Source organism: Lemur catta, chromosome 8 (genome assembly GCF_020740605.2).
Source record: "Lemur catta isolate mLemCat1 chromosome 8, mLemCat1.pri, whole genome shotgun sequence".
Classification (NCBI taxonomy): domain Eukaryota; kingdom Metazoa; phylum Chordata; class Mammalia; order Primates; family Lemuridae; genus Lemur; species Lemur catta.
The window spans coordinates 85115117-85131662 of NC_059135.1; the positions used below are offsets into that span (position 1 = coordinate 85115117).

A 16546-nucleotide genomic window follows, 5' to 3' on the forward strand; every position below is an offset into this window, starting at 1 on the left:
GAGGTATGAGGAGTCACACTGTTGTTTGCTGTTAGAATTGGTCTTTCTAGCTAGTAACAGTGAATCTCTGGCACAGATACTATTGGTCCTTAATGTCGTGTGATTTTAGGAAATTCTGTAAATAGTTTGAGTTTCGTTCAATTCAAAAATTAAGCATGTTTAATAAGGTTCACTACTTTGGCAGAATAAGAGTCTTATAAAATATATACAACATGTGTAGGTAAATTATAGTCTTAAAGTATACTTAGAATACTGCATTTTTTAAACCAATATCTATTTTAACAAGTGTCTGTAATTAGAGGCAGCTGATGAAACTAAATCCAAAGTTATGACAAGGGAGACTCACTCTCATCTGAAGCTCTGTTGCTTAGAGAACTTTAAAAAAGCATGTGGCCTTAAAGCCATTCAAGGAGAGGTAAGGAGGCCCTCCCCCTCATTTTTTTATTGTAGGATTCCAATTGGGGCTGGGCCAGAAATGAGCACTTCTAAATATTTTAGAAATGTCAAAAGAAGTGTTAAAAAGTTTTTTATGCAAAAGAATGTCTGCCTTTCTGCATCAATGAGTACTGGTGCTCATCAAAACTTCCTAATAACACAAAGTCAAGTCCGTACACTTGATCGCATGTCAAAGGAATGAGAGATGAACTATTATGTCAACCCTTAGTTGAAGGTCCTGGTGGCTTTTTCTATATACTGTTCACCAACGTGAGTAAAGTGGACTTTTTTTGAGACACTAACATTTGATAACCAGGACCTCTTCTGAGTATTTCTTTCTAAGAGGCATACACAACAGATAAGGACGTAGGGGAGGTAATAGAGGGAAGCTACTGTTTCCAACTCAGAAGTTAATGAAGCCCATATGTGCATTCAAGAAGCCGATGGGATCTTCTAGCTGTGGATAGTGGCTAATGTGGTCATTCAGAATCGACACTGTGGACTGCAGCAGTGTTTTTCTGCACAGCTCCAAAAAACTCTGGATAGGGATTTACAGGATCCATTGGCCCACAGATAAAATGAATGGAAATAGCTACAGAGGCCAGAACTCCCACCCAGCGTCTTCCAAACTTCTTCCTCTGATTGATGTATTGTAAGAGACTGTCGATGACTAAGTTCCCATCATTGTTGCAGATCCCCGCTCACAGTCCAATAGCTTGCTCTTGGAGGGCCAAGTCTATGGCCCAAAGACTGGGATAAGACCTTGAGAGAATACAAAAAAGTTCATCAGCTGTGTGAGGAAGGGTGACTGCATACTTCCATCTTTGAGTAGGTTTTAGAGAAGGAGAGGACAGTGAGTCTCAGGAAAAATACTTCCATTTGACAGACAGAGACTCTTGATGGTAAGCCAACCAGATCAACTCTGCTTATACCTATAGAATAGTTCCTGAGCAACAATATTTCCATAATAATGAGAAAAAAGGTTGACCTTGTGGTTTGGAGCCCCAAAAGGCACAGAAGCACTTCTGCGATGCTGGCTTGCGCAAATATGGAATAATGATGTGGCCTCAGTTTGTCACTGAAGCCAAAGCCTAAGAAATTAAGGGCAATCACTCAATTAAACTCAAGGTCAGATCTTCTCAAATCTTCTACCAATCATACCTGGATGTTGAAAAGCTGTGTAAAAGCACAACTATCTCCATACTTTCAATGACACCCCACAGAGTCTTTGTAGAAGATGTGCAATCCCTTCTAAGTGAAATATTTGCCTGAAGACTTCCATGAGTGAAGGGCAGGGGAAAGCTGAGAGGGTGGAATTTGCAGGTACACAGTAAGCAGGGGCACAGCCAATAACCCAGGTTAAGACCTGAGTTATAAGTAAAACTCCATGCTTGGGGGAACTGGTTGTGCATGCCTGTTATTTCTTTCATCTACTAACTTTGGTTTATTCTTGTTTTTCTAGATTCTTAAGATGCAATGTTAGATTGTTAATTTGTGATCTTTCTACTTCTTTGATGTAGGCATTTAATGCTATAAACTTCCTTCTTAGCACTGCTTTTGCCATATCCCACAGGTTTTGGTATGTTGTGTTTTCATTTTCATTCATTTAAAAAAATTACTTTTCATCTTAATTTCTTTGTTGACCCTGTGATTGTTCAGGACCATGTTGTTTGATTTCCGTGTATTTGTATAGTTTCTTTTCTTTCCTTCTTTTTTTTTTTTTTTGAGACAGAGTCTCACTCTGTCGCCTGTGCTAGAGTGTCATGGTGTCAGTCTAGCTCACAGCAACCTCAAACTCCTGGGCTCAAGCGATCCTCCTGCCTCAGCCTCCCAAGTAGCTGGGACTACAGGCACATGCCACCATGCCCAGCTGATTTTTTCTATTTTTAGTAGAGATGGAGTCTTGCTTGTGCTCTGGCTGGTCTTGCACTCCTGAGCTCAAGCAAGTCTCCCACTTTGGCCTCCCCGAGTGCTAGGATTACAGGCATGAGCCACTGTGCCCGGCCACAGTTTCTGAAGTTCCTCTTTGTATTGATTTCTAGCTTTATTCCATTGTGGTCTGAGGAGATACTTGATATGATTTCTATTTTTTCAACTTGTTAAGACTTGTTTTGTGGCCTAACATATGGTCTATCCTGGAAAATGTTCCATGTGCTGATGAAAAGAATGTATATTCTGTAGTTGTTGGGTAGTATGTTCTGTAATTTATTAAGTCTACTTGGTCTAAGGGCCGATTTAAATCCAGTATTTCTTTGTTGATTTTCTGTCTTAATGATCTGTCTAGTGCTGTGAGTGGGGAGTTGAAGTCCTCTGGTATTATTGTGTTGCTGTCTGTCTCTTTCTGTAGATGCAGTAATATTTGTTTTGTGAATCTGGGCTCTCTGATGTTGGGTGCATATATATTTAGGATTGTTATATCCTCTTGCTGAATTAATCCCTTTATCTTTATATAATTACCTTTTTTTTTTTACCTTGTTTGATTTAAAATCTGTTTTATCTGATATAAGTGTAGGTACTCCTGCTCATTTTTGGTTTTCGTTTGCGTGGAATATCTTTTTCCACCCGTTTACTTTTAGTCTGTATGTGTCTTTATGAGTAATGTGAGTTTCTTGTAAGCAGCATATAATTGAAGTGTGTTTTTATTAAAAATCTATTCTGCCAATCTATATCTTTTTAAATGGAGCATTTAACTCTTTTGCATTCAAGGTTAACTATTGAAATGTGAGGCTTTATTCCTGCCATATTGTCAATTTTTTTCTAGTTGTTTTATAAATTTATTGTTCTTTCTTTTTCTCTTTTTGTCTTTGTGGTTTGATGAAATTCTGTCACGTTGCCATTTGATTCCTTTGTCTCCCTCCTTTGTGTGACTGTTTTATAAGACCTGTGAGTTTTATATTTTCATGTGTTTTCATAATGGTGAATATCAATCTTTTGTTTCCCCATTAAGGAATTTTAAGACCTCTTTGTTTAAGACTCCTTTTAGCATTTCCTATGGGGCTAGTTTAGAGATGATAAATTCCCTCAGTAATTGCTAGTCTGGGAAAGACTTTATTTTTTCTTATTTATGAAACTTATTCTGTCAGGATATAAAATTTTTGGCTGATAGTATTTTTCTTTCAGCCCTTCGAAAATGCTATCCCATTTTCTTTTGGCTTGTAAGGTTTCTTCTGAGAAATCTGCTGTTAGTCTGATGGAGTTTCCTTTATAGGTGACTCCTTGTTTTTCTCTTCCTAATTTTACAGTTCTTTTTTTCACTTTGACTTTAGACATTCTGAATGTAATATGTTGTGGTGAAGTCCTTGTTGCAATGTATTTGCCTGGGGTTGCTGGACTTGGGAAGTTTTCATTGATTATTTTCTTAAATAGGTTTTCTAAACTTTTTAATCTCTCTTCCCCCTTAGGAATACCAACATAAGTTTGGTCTCTTTATGTAGTCCCAGACATAATGAAAGATTTGTTCCTTCTTTTTTATTTTTTTCCTTATTTTTTCTGACTAGATTATTTCAACAGACCTGTCTTCAAGTTCTGAGATTCTTTCTTCTGCTTAGTCTAGTCTATTATTGAAGTTTTCGAATATACAAGAGCTGTCCAGAAAGTATCCAGCCATTGTATCCATGTATCCACTGTATCCATGTCTGATACCTTCCAGACAGCCCTCATATTTTGTATTTCTTTCAATGAATTTTTCAGTTCCAGAGTTTCTGTTTGGTTTTTTTAAAAGTTATCTATCTCCTTAGTAAATTTGCCATTTATATCCTGAATTGATTTTCTGACTTCTTCGTATTGATTTTCAGATTTCTCTTGCATCTCATTGAGCTTCTTTAAAAGCAGTAGTTTGAATTATTTATGTGGCTTTTCAAAGAGTTCTTTTGTTTGAGACTTGTTCCTGGATAATTATTTTGTTCCTTTGGTGGTGTCATATTTCGTTGCATTTTCATGCTTCCTGAGTCCTTCCATTGATACCTGTGCATCTAATGTAGCAGTCACTTCTTCCAATATTTTCAAATTGCTTTCATAGCAGAGGATTTTTTCCTAAAGATATAAATATGTTGTTGGTTGAGTAGGACACTTTGGCGTTGTTTTTGGGTGCTGTGATAATGTGATCTTTTTATGATTTCTTTGGCAGTACACAGGGTCAGTGGTATCTGTGATTTCCTCGGTGGTGTAGGGTATGGTTATTTGTTGAGACTGTGGTGAAGTTTTGGTGGGGACTTGGACATCAACTGAGCCAGTCTTTGGGCCCTGGTGGTTGCAGGAGTGGCCTGAGAGTGCTCTAGGTCCCAGTGCAGCTTACACTGGCACCAGTGTTAGTGGATCTTGGAGGACCATTTTTGGGTCTCTAGGTGGCTTGCGCAAGAGCTAGTAGTGGGAGTGGTGGGCCAGGTGTATGGGCAGATTCTTAGGCCCCTGGGTAGCTGGTGTGATGTGTGTGATGGCAGTAGCAATGGTGGAGCCACCCACTGGGACTCAGGCAATCCATGTTAGTATTGCTGGTAGCTGCAATGGGTTGGGCAGGCTAGTCTCCAGTCCCACAGCCACCCAGAGCAGAGCAGTGGGTACTGTCCTAAGGGTGCTTAGGAGAGTTTTGTCTCCCCTGTCTTTCCACAGCCAGGTGGTGGCTGCAGTCGTATGGCCTCAAACTCTTTCTGAGGGGAGGGTGTAGCCCTGCATTTAAACTCTAAAAATGGCACTGGCTGTGGCCTGCAGCTAGAGAGAGTGGGGCTCCTCTCCAGCAACTAGCATGAGCAAGAAGCTTTGAGGAGTGCAGTCCACTCATGTCTTGGTCTCACAGCAGCCCATTGAGGGCAGTGAGTATTGTCCTGGGTATGCATAGTAGAGCCTGGTTTCCTTGTCTTTCCTCAGCCTGGTGGTGGCTGTAGCTGCATCAGCCCAGACTCAGACAGAGGGTTGTGTGCAGCCCAGCATCAAACTCTCAAAATGGCATCCTGCCCAGCCAAGCAGCATGGGCAAGAACTTGTGGGGGGTGTGGTCTTCTGACATCTCAGTGTCAACCCCAGCCCACAGCAGGGCAGTGGGGACTTTCTCAGGGATGCAGGGGAGCACCTGGTCTCCCTTCTCCCTCCACAGAGTAGTGCAACAGTAGCCATGTCTGTAGATTCTTGGTATGGAGGCTCTCAGAATGATGCTGAAGCTGCTCTAGGCTTGGATGCCTGTGGGAGTCCATGTGGGTCGCCTTTCTGAAATAACATCTCTGTGCAATCTCTAGGCAGCTCCCTATGTTAGGCCTGAAGCCTGCATGGGTTGAGGGGTTCTCCTGTAGCCAAGCATGTAAAAACCCTTTAGGAGTGTGAAGCCCTGGGGGTTTCTCTCCTACTGTTTCCCCGCATCCAGGAGCTTCTCCTGGCTCTCAGCCAGTCCCCAGCTGGGCAAGCTGCCTTGAACCCTCTCCTTACTTACTCTTGGTGCTTCCCATTGCTTCTCTGCTGGATCCTGGTGTTCTTTGCTAGATGATCCATTCAAAATGTGAGCGTCTGCTTACCATTCTGATTCCTCTCTGTGGACGAGGCACATACCACTTGCGTCTAGTCAGCTGCCTTGATCTGCAAAGCATTTCACACAGTGTATGGCACATAGTAAGCATTCTATAAATGTTGGATATTATTGCTATTATTATCATATTATTGTTTTTATTATGTAACTTCACTTTGAACAAAGGTAGGGAAAGACTTGAGAAATTCATTGTCAACTTCAAATTATTCTGTATTAGAAAATTGGAGGGAAAACTAACATCTATCCTAGGAAGTTTAAATCAAAAGAAATAACAGGTGGTAATAAGAAATGTCAGTTAGAAAATAATTGACATTGGATTGCAAGAAAGATTGTGGATTGAATTCTAATCACTAGGTCAGTGCTTCCAGAAATTGATGATAGAAATCATCTCAGCGTTCAATTAAAAAATGTGCCTCCTTGAGACAATAAAAAGATCAGTGGTTGCCAGGAGTTAGTGGGAAGGGAGGGATGAATAGGCAGAGCATGGAGGATATTTAGGGCCGTGAAACTATTCTGTACATACTGCAATGGTGAGTACATGGACAGACATCATTATACATTTGTCCAAATCCATAGAATGTACAACACCAAGAGGAAGCCCTAATGTAAACTATGAACTTTGGTTTGTGGGTTCACCAATTGTTAACAAATCTACCACTCTGGTGCAGGCTGTTAATGAGGAGACCAGTAGAGGGTAGGGGAAGGGGTATACTGTACTTTCCGCTCAATTTTGCTATGCACTTAAAACTGTTCTAAAGAATAAAGTCTATTTTTAAGTCAATTTAAAAAGTTAAAAATTAAGAAGAGTCTCCAGCCTCCTCTCATATCTACTAAAGGAGCCATAGAATCTTTTTTTATTATTTGGATAAATGTATGGGATACAAGTGTAATTTTGTTGCATGGATATATTGCATGGTGGTGAAGTCAGGGCTTTTAGTGTATCCAACACTGGAATGATATATATTGTACCCTGAATCTTTGTTTATAACAAGGGAGGAGGCAATTTTCATGCTCAAGCAAGTTCAGGAAACTGCACTGAGCAAAGGCCACCATTTCTTTGAAAGCCAAGGAGACCACACGCCCTGTTTGTACACTGGCTCTGTTGCGGACCTCACAGATTGTCGTTCCATAAAAGGAAACACCTGCCTCCCCCAGCATCGGATACTCCCCAGTTCCAACCCCTTGGACTCACATGTTCTACAGCCAATCAGTCCTAAATCCTGTGAACATTTGCTTTCAAATGTTTGTTTCTGCCTTTCTATTTTCCATCATAATAATCTTCCTCAAGTACCAATGTCCCTAAAAGGCACTGCTGAAAACTCTCCATGGGCTTCCCAACCTGTTGGGGAGTTCAGTGTAAATTGCTATCTGGTTCTACTCTCCTCCTTGGCCCTGGGTATAGGACCTGTGCACTGACGTAACTGCTCTTGCTCCGGCACTCTGATTCTCCAGATATTATGGATCGCTTCTTTCAAGGGTGTGTTCTGGCTCACACTGCCACCCCGTTTCTCAAGATTCGTTACCTGTTGTTTGCGTCGATGCTTAATTATGCATTTTCTTTCTTATGTTTTTTTCTTAACTATTTTGTGTTATGTTCTATTGGGACAGGCCTGTGAAAGCCCCTAAAGGGCATATAGTATTAATAAATTCCTAATGAATAGGTGAATTCATGGAATAGTACTATTTCTAGGGTGAGTACATAGTCTCTTTTGAGAAGGAGAGCTCTACATAATCTTGCCCAGGAATTCTGAAGGCATTTGTGTGTTTAGAACATTAAAGACCAATTCCAGACTTTTGCCTGTTTTTCTTACCTTTCCTCCACAATGATTTACTATGAAATGAGCTTCTTGTTCTTTTGCTTTTACATTGCAAGTAAATTGCCCATTCAATGAACCACATGTGGCTACGTACAGTGACTATGGTGTCAGAAGCAGAGGTTGGAACATAGAGTCTGACAAAGGATTTTGTGCTGTTTCTAACTTCAAGAGGCTCCATGTAGAGAGAGGGTAGTTTGGTGATCCCCAAAATTGCAATTCAAGAGCTACTTGAATGATTTGGGAAACCAAGATGGGATATTAAAATTAGGACTTCCCTGGAAAATCTAGAAACAGGTGCCACCATGCTCCTCCATAACTTACTCTGTGCTAGAATTATAGAGGATACGAAGGGTAGGGCATGGACTTCCCCTGCTGTTGAGGAGTTTACAACATTGCTGGGGAGGTAGGCATTCCATAAAGGAAGATAGTTATAAGGCAGTTAATAAGCAACACTAAAGAAAATAAAATCCAACAAGAATTTTCTCCTATAATAATGTGCCAACACTCTGTCAATAATATTTCAGATCTTCACCAACTTTTTGTAGAGGGGACTGTCACTTTCATTTTAGAGATAAGGAAGCACAGAGAAGATGAGCAATGTGTTTAAGGTCACACAGTTGGACATCTGTGGAGAAGGGATTTAAATCCAGGCTCTGCTGGGTTCGAAAGCCTGTGCTCTGTCCATTCTGCTGTTGATCCATCCTTTTTCCTGTACTACAGCAGAGCTTCTAAGGTAATGGTAAAATTATCATTGTTCCTAATTCAAAATGTGTGCAAAAAACGAAGCATGGTGCTACTGTGGCATTTTCTCCTTTTTCCAAAATTGTCTTTGAAACTGTTATAATATTTTTGTACAAAAAAGTAGGAAACAGGTGGCGGTAAAGGCAGGATGTGTTACATTGAACCACCCACTGCTTTGCTGGATCTCACATAATTAAATCCTTTCTTTTTTTCTTCAAGGCAATTATATGGAACTAGCAAGATGAATAAAAATAAACTGATTCATGATTTCCTGGAAGTAGTTTCAAGAGGTGATGTGGAACTCATCTGTGACCACATTACTAAAGTCCATTCCATCCTTGGAAACCTTGACTTTCAGCACCCAAGGACGGGAAATACACCTCTTATTACTGCAGCAGAAGAAAATCTAACAGAGGTAACATGTTGTGTGCTGGGCCCAAAGATAAAAAGTCTTCCAAGCTAAGGATACTGAGAATGAGATATCTGTGAATAGCATTATCATCCGTCCCCACGAGAGAATGTCTGAAGGTACAAAGTGGGGTACAGGGAGGGATACCCTAAATAATCTAGATAGGCACCATCTTTATTCATTCCCTCAGTCAACAAACATTCCTGCTACGCCCAAGGCAATAACTAGACTTCCCAGCGGATACAGAGGTGAGTCAAACACAGATGGCACGCTTGAGGAGCCAGTGGTCTACTGGGGCCCCCTAATGGAGCCCGAGGTTTTCCTTCCTTCCCCCTTCCCCACTACCAGCCCCATCAGTACCTGGAAATTTATTCTCTGCTCTAACAAATGTACATAACACTGGAAGTAGGGAACTAGGAGTATATAAGTGAATAACAAGACCTAAAAGGGCAGGAGGTTTTGTCCTCTTTGTTCGAGTCATATCACCAGCTCCATGCAGAGTGCCTGGCCCACCCAGGTGCTTAATAAATATTTATTAGGTGGATAAACTAATGAATAAATAACCCACTTGGGTCTTATTTGTCTTTTATATCATTTTGTGTGGGAACTTAAAAGATCCTTTTTAAGAATGTAGGTGAAAGTGGTAACAATACAACACTTGGAACTGGGGAAGGCAGCAAAAAGGAGGCGTCCAGGAGAATAGAAAAGAGCTTGGAGGCCGGGCATGGTGGCTCGTGCCTGTGATCCTAGCACTCTGGGAGGCCAAGGAGGGAGGATCGCTTGAGCTCAGGAGTTCAAGACCAGCCTGAGCAAGAGCCAGACCCCATCTCTACAAAAAATAGAAAAAATTAGCCAGGTGTGGCAGCACATGCCTGTAGTCCCAGCTACTTGGGAGGCTGAGGCAGGAGGATTGCTGGAGCCCAGGAGTGTGAGGCTGCAGTGAGCTGTGATCATGCCACTGCACTCCAGCCTTGGTGACAGAGACCCTGTCTCAAAAACAAAACAAAACAAAACAAAACAAAACAAAACAAAAAAACCCAAGCTTCACACTGTATATGTTTCTGTGTAACTTGTTGCTGCTTCTACTCATTATCATGCTTTTGAGATTCATCCACTTTGAAACACATAGCTATGGTTTTTTCATTTTTAGTGCTATCTAGTATTTCACTGGATAAAAACATATGCAGCAACTTATTTGTCTCTGCTACCTTCATGGACATCTGGGTGCTTTCCAGATTTTCATTATTACAAACAATGATGCTCCTTTCCATCAGCATTTAAATGTGCTTATATATCTACCTTCTGCTAACATGTAAATAAACAAACTCCTCCACTGATCCCATGTCCTCCTCCAACCACTTCTTTTCCTCCCTCAGCCCCCTTCACTTGCAGACCTCTGTCAAGAACTATGAAAGAGCTGAGATTTTACCCTATTTGCAGCTAACAAATTAGCCTGCCAGAATTACTTGGATTCTTAGCAGAAGAAACATAACTCCTGGATCAGAGACAAAGGGCAGTTTAATACTCATAATAGTCGCATTAGAATAGTATCAGTTTTGCATCAGTTCCCTGAGCCCCAATTCCCACTGGGTGGTAGGAGGAGGACCAGAAGCCCACTGTACATGCAGTGGGTTGTATTACAGCAGAAGAGCCCTAAACTTAGGAACCCTAATCATTTACAGTGGGCAGTAGGCAAAACTACTCTTTGCCCCAGAGGGAGACACTATCTCTGCCTTCCAAGGTTGTTCACTGTACAAACAAGCTTGAAAAGTTAGTCTGGAATAAAGAGAGTCAGTGCTTTTGCTCATAAGACTTGCAGAAATGTGAGAGACCCATGGAGACTTGTCTCCTAATGACATCTATTCCTCATTCCTACACTTTCTTGGCTTCTAATGAATTTTCCCATAATATCACCACTCTGTTGGCCTCTGTGATTCATCTGACCAAGAGAGGCTGGAACCAAGTCTTTCAATTTGTCTCATACAACATTTGGTGAAAGCTGTTATCAACACGACTCCAAGTAGCCAACCTACGGCACGTTTATAATTGGATAGTTCCTGTCATAGGGAAAATTACCTGTAAATGACAAGTTAGCTATTTCTCTGGGAAGCTCCCTCAAGTAATCAACAGCAGCTTCATTTTGGAAAGAGCACCACAGTCATCAGAGAGCTACATCATCTACTGATGGTATTTTCTTCAACATTTGTAGATCTCTTGTGACCATCCCTAAGGCATAAGTCGCTGTGTCTTCAGGAGGGAGCCAAGTTAACACCTGGTTTCCACACAAGAAGTGCAGTCCTGGGGGAGCCTCTGGAGAAAAGAAAGTGGTTTTCACAATTGTTAGGCCTCCCAAGTGAGACCTGCCTCAGTCGGAAGCACAGGCTGACAGTGCCTCCAATGCGGCACCTGGTCAGGAAAAAAGCTGGCATGTTTGAGCTGTGGAAAGGGGACTAGATTTTGCAGAGGGAGCGTGAAGAGTGATACAAGATGAGGCCAAAAGTGTAAGCCAGATCACGAAGGGCCATAAAGGCATGCAAAGCCATGTTCAAAAACAGCTTTACTGAGGTATAATTCACTTTCCAAATAATTCATCCACTTAAAGTGGACAATTTGGTGGTTATTAGTATATTCACATGAATGTGCAATAATCACCACAGTCAATTTTATCACATTTTTATCACCTCAAAAAAGAATTCTATCCCCTAAAAAAGAAGAAAAAAAGAAACCCAATGCCTTTTATTTTTTTTTTATTTTTTTTGAGACATTGAGACAGAGTATTGCTTTGTTGCCCGGGCTAGAGTGAGTGCCGTGGCGTCAGGCTAGCTCACAGCAACCTCAAACTCCTGGGCTTAAGCGATCCTACTGCCTCAGCCTCCCAAGTAGCTGGGACTACAGGCATGTGACACCATGCCCAGCTAATTTTTTTGTATATATATTTTAGTTGGCCAGCTAATTTTTATTTCTATTTTTAGTAGAGATGGGGTCTCGCTCTTGCTCAGGCTGGTCTCGAACTTCTGACCTCGAGTGATCCACCCGCCTGGGCCTCCCAGAGTGCTAGGATTACAGGCGTGAGCCACCGTGCCCGGCCCCAATACCCTTTAGCTATCACTCACTCCCTCTCCTTTCTCGCCAACACCCACTCCAGCCCTAAGCAGCCATTACTCTACTTTCTGTCTCTATAGTTTTTCTTATTCTGGAATTCCGTATGAATGGAACTAGTGTGTGGTCTTTCATGATTGGCTTATTTCACTTAGCATAATGTTTTCAAGGTTCATTCATGTCGTAGCATGTTTCAGTACTTCATTTTTGTAGCCAAATGGTAGTCAAAAATAATATTCCATTACATGGGTATACAACATTTTATTTATCCAATTGTCCATTGATGGAAATTTGGGGTCTTTTTACCTTTTGATTGCTGTGAATAATGGTTCTATAAACATTTGTGTACAAGTTTTGGTGTGAGAAATGTTTTCATTTCTCCTGAGCACAGACCTAGGAGTGGAATTGCTGGGTCATATGGTAACTATGTTTCATCATCTGAGAAACTGCCGGACCACCCGTCAAAGTGGCCGCACCATTTATATTTCCACCAGCAGAAATGGTGGTATGAGGTTTCCAAGGTCTTCACATCTTTCCAACACTTGCTGTTATCTGAATTTTTTTTTGATTTGAGCCATTCTAGTGGGTTTCATGCAACAGCAGTTGGAGATGGAGAGACCTGTGAGAAGCTGTTCCATTGGTTCAGGCAAGGGACCACGGTGGCCTGGTCTGTAGCGCCAGTAAAGAAGAGAGACGAAAGTAGACCGAAGACGGTAACCTGGAATTACCCTGGATTTCTGGCTGGCCATTAGTTCCCACATCCAATCAATGACCATGTCTTGTTAATTCTACCTTCTAAATGTTCCTCATCCACTCCATTCCCCTCATTCAGTCACCATCATCTCTCCATGTGGCTACCGCAGTAGCCTCCTCACTGGTTTCCCCACTTCCATGCTTCCATTCTGCATTAATCTATTTAAGCAGAAAGAGTGATTTTCTAAAACACTGATCTGATCATGTTGTTTCCCTGATTAAAATTTTTCACTGACTGCCCACTGCCCTGAAGACACAGCCCTGACTCCTCCTAGGGGTTTGTAAAGCCTTTCAGGACGTAGGTACTGCAGGCTTCTCCATTCAGGTCTCCTTCTCCTTCTCCTCTTCTTCCTGTCCTGAGCTCCAGCTATACTAACTCGTCACAGAGCTTTGAATGTTACTTACCCTCTTGTCCACAGTATTTTAGTTACACTCTGTCCTTTGCTTGGAAACTCTTTCCCCAGCCTTTGCCTGGTTAACTGGGCCTGATCCCTCAGGTCCCAGTTTAGGTATCACTTTCTCCAAGAAATCTTCCTGGGCTCTCCAAGGAAGCTTAATAGATTTTTTTCTAGGTGACCCCCCTCCAGCCTCCTGTATTCACCTCTTTTATTACATTTATCACCCTGTGTTGCTAGTGCCTTTTTTTCTTTTTAATTTGTTTCTCTGTTCTTCACTAGACTGTAAATGCCTTAAAGACTGGCTACCAGTCTTGTTCATTGTTGGAGTCTCAGCAAGGACACTTCTTGACACATACTGGGCACCCAATCCATATTTGTTAGATAATTTATCCCTTCACCATTTTGAATAGAGTTTACTTTCTCTCTAAAAACACTTGCAGGAATACTTGCAAGAATATATAAGCCTGAATCCTTACTTTTTATTTTATTTTATTTTTTTGTTAGAGGCAGGGTCTCACTCTGTTGCCCCTGCTGGAGTGTCATGGCTATTCACAGGCACGGCTATAGTGCACAACAGCCTCAAACTCCTAGGCTCAAGCAATCCTCCTTTCTCAGCCTCCTGAGTATCTGGGACTACAGGCACACTCTACTGCGCTTAACTCCCTGTGGTTTTATGTTCTAAATTATAGATGGTTAAAAACCTTCAATGTTTTGTGTAGGTTTTACATAAAATACTCACAGATCTCTATTCCCAAATCATACATATCATGGAAATTTTTGTTTCCCAAACTAAAAAGGCAAGTAGCAGAGACCCACGTCCTAATCAACCCTCCATTTTTATTCCCCTCTGATTCTCCTTTCCCACGTCATGACTCAGAGCCACGTCTAAGTCAGTTTTCTACCCAGCTCCGAAGACACTTTGGTACTCAAAAATATTAAATAAGAATTGTGTTGTGTTGCAGGTTGTTGGATTTCTTCTGGAAAAGGGAGTGGACATCACCCTCTGCAATTACAGCCATCAAACCGCAGTCCATGTAGCCAACTGTGACATCCAAAGACAACTCTTGGCAATTAATGGAATCCAGGCTCCCCAAATGCAGCTTTTACAAAGTTCATGGCAAGGTGACCTCGAACAACTTCAACACTTACTGGTTAGTTAAACTGACGTTTGCTTCTGCCTTTGGGTGGGTGGTGAGAAGGGCACAGACTATATATGACTCTTTTTAATGAAAAACAAGTTCTTATCAAATGCAATCCAAGAAAGTTTCAGTCAGGAAATATGAGGAAGAAATGGGATCAAACAAGACACTGGGGTAGAAAACAAGATAATAAAAGAACACAGCAGCCGCCTATTCCCACTTTCTTGAAGCTGAGTGCTCGAAGTCACGCAGCACCCCTGGGAAATGATTTGCTCCCAGGAAGCCCCCAGAGGACTACTGTCAAGTTGCTCAGAGGAGTTCCCTTGACATCCTTGCCATTTGTACAATTGCTGTTTAGATCCCTTTGGACCAGTTTCAGTTATTATCTTTATCCTGAAGAGGGAATCAGGGAGCCTATGCCTTGCATAATATTGAGTTGTGACTAAAGGACAGCAGTTTTAAATGCTGTCTTCTTGGGATATTGATCCTCTTGTTTAGATTTTCTACCTACAGATATTTTTTCCCAAAGCAACTTGCATAATCATGTACATAACCAAGGATGTTAATTACTGGTGACTGGCAATTGCCTACTCTTGGCATTTACCTTCAAAGATACTGTCAGACCACATGACCTTCTAACTGAAAGAAAATCAATTGCTGCTAGGAAACGGTTTCTTTTAATCCCTTATGGTAAAGACACAAACAGATAAAGAAAAAGTGAAAGATATTCTAGTCACGGGCAGTTCAAGGATAGATATAACAAAACCAAAGGACACTTTAAATTCTTTTGTTGTACTAACCTATAGCCTAAAGTTGCCACACATCATGAACTGAGGCTTAGAATATTTTTGAAAGACAATAAATTTTATTTTCATAGCATTTTCAATAGTTGTAATGGTAATCCAGTGCCTGTTTTTGTAACCACATATTTCATCTTTAAAGATTAGCAACCAAGTTTTAAGGAACTGGTGCCTATAACTGGGTCCAGAGCTTGATCAACAGATACTGCATTCATGTGCTATTACAAGACTATTCTCAGCTCAGATATTTGATGTTGGTTCTAACTAATAATAAACACTGATATCAGAGGTGGTTTCTTCTTAGAGATTGAAAAAAAAATTAACTAATTAATTCCCACAGCACCCTGCTGAAGTAATATCATTATCTCGGTTTTGTCCCTGGAGAAGATGAGGTAGAGACACTGATTCTACTGATGGGGCATAAAGTGACACAGAGATGGAAATTAATGAGTTACTTTGGTCTACAAAATGCACACTTTGGATGTTTTGGCCTTCCAGTAGCTTTTCAGTTCTGAATTGTCTAAATTAAATTGTATTTCATTAAAGCATCAAATGACATCCGTATACCTACCTCCATTTCATCAGGCAGTTGAATAAGCTGCCTTATTACTGTAAATCATTTATTCATTCAGCAAATGTTTACTGTGCACCTATCATGTGTCAGACACTGCTAAGTGCTTTCCATATTCCATCTCTAATCATCAAAGCAACCCGGCAAGGAGAATGGTATTATTCCGACTTGACCACTGAGGCTCTGAAGATGGGCAAGCAGGGTTGCTAAATTTTGCAAATAAAAATACAGGACACCTAGTTAAATTTGAATTTCAGATAAGCAACAAATAATTTTTTTAGTATGTGTCCCAAATGAAAATTATTCATCATTTAACTGGATGTCCCTTATATTATCAGTGTGATTTTATCACCTTTTAACAGGGTGTCCCTGATACCACCTACCGGGAAGGTTAGATAAGTGAAACTGTCTGTCAGGTTTTTGTTTTTTCACCTCATCAGCCCCCTCTCAGGATAGATATTGAGAAAGAATATATTGAAGTCAAAATGAGAAATTGGCCAAGCCATGAAAACGCAAAGATTAGTATAAATAGCCATACGATAAAAACACGACAGAAATTAAGCTTCATGTTTTTAAAGGCATCTGAAGAGTTTCTGGATATAAATTTCCCAAACCAGCATGGCTTGACCCCTCTGATGCTGGCAGTGAGAGATGTGGACCTATTTGAGAGTCTCGACATGGTAACAGTTTACAGACCTGTGGAAGTTCTTTCTGAGCTCCTGAGACATCGCGCGTGAGTACGAGTGGGCCGTCGGTGCCTGCTGAAGGGTGTCTATTCCATTGTTCTTTACAGAAAGCACATGTTATCCTTGACACAGATTGTTTTCTACTATATAGACATTCAATGAACACGCATCATCATAAAAGTGACTT

General features: G+C 41.0%; 1 pseudogene; it reads right to left on the reverse strand.

Moving 5' to 3' along the window:
- Window positions 1-838: 838 nt before the first annotated feature.
- On the reverse strand, window positions 839-1785 carry LOC123643558 (annotated as a pseudogene).
- Window positions 1786-16546: the final 14761 nt, after the last annotated feature.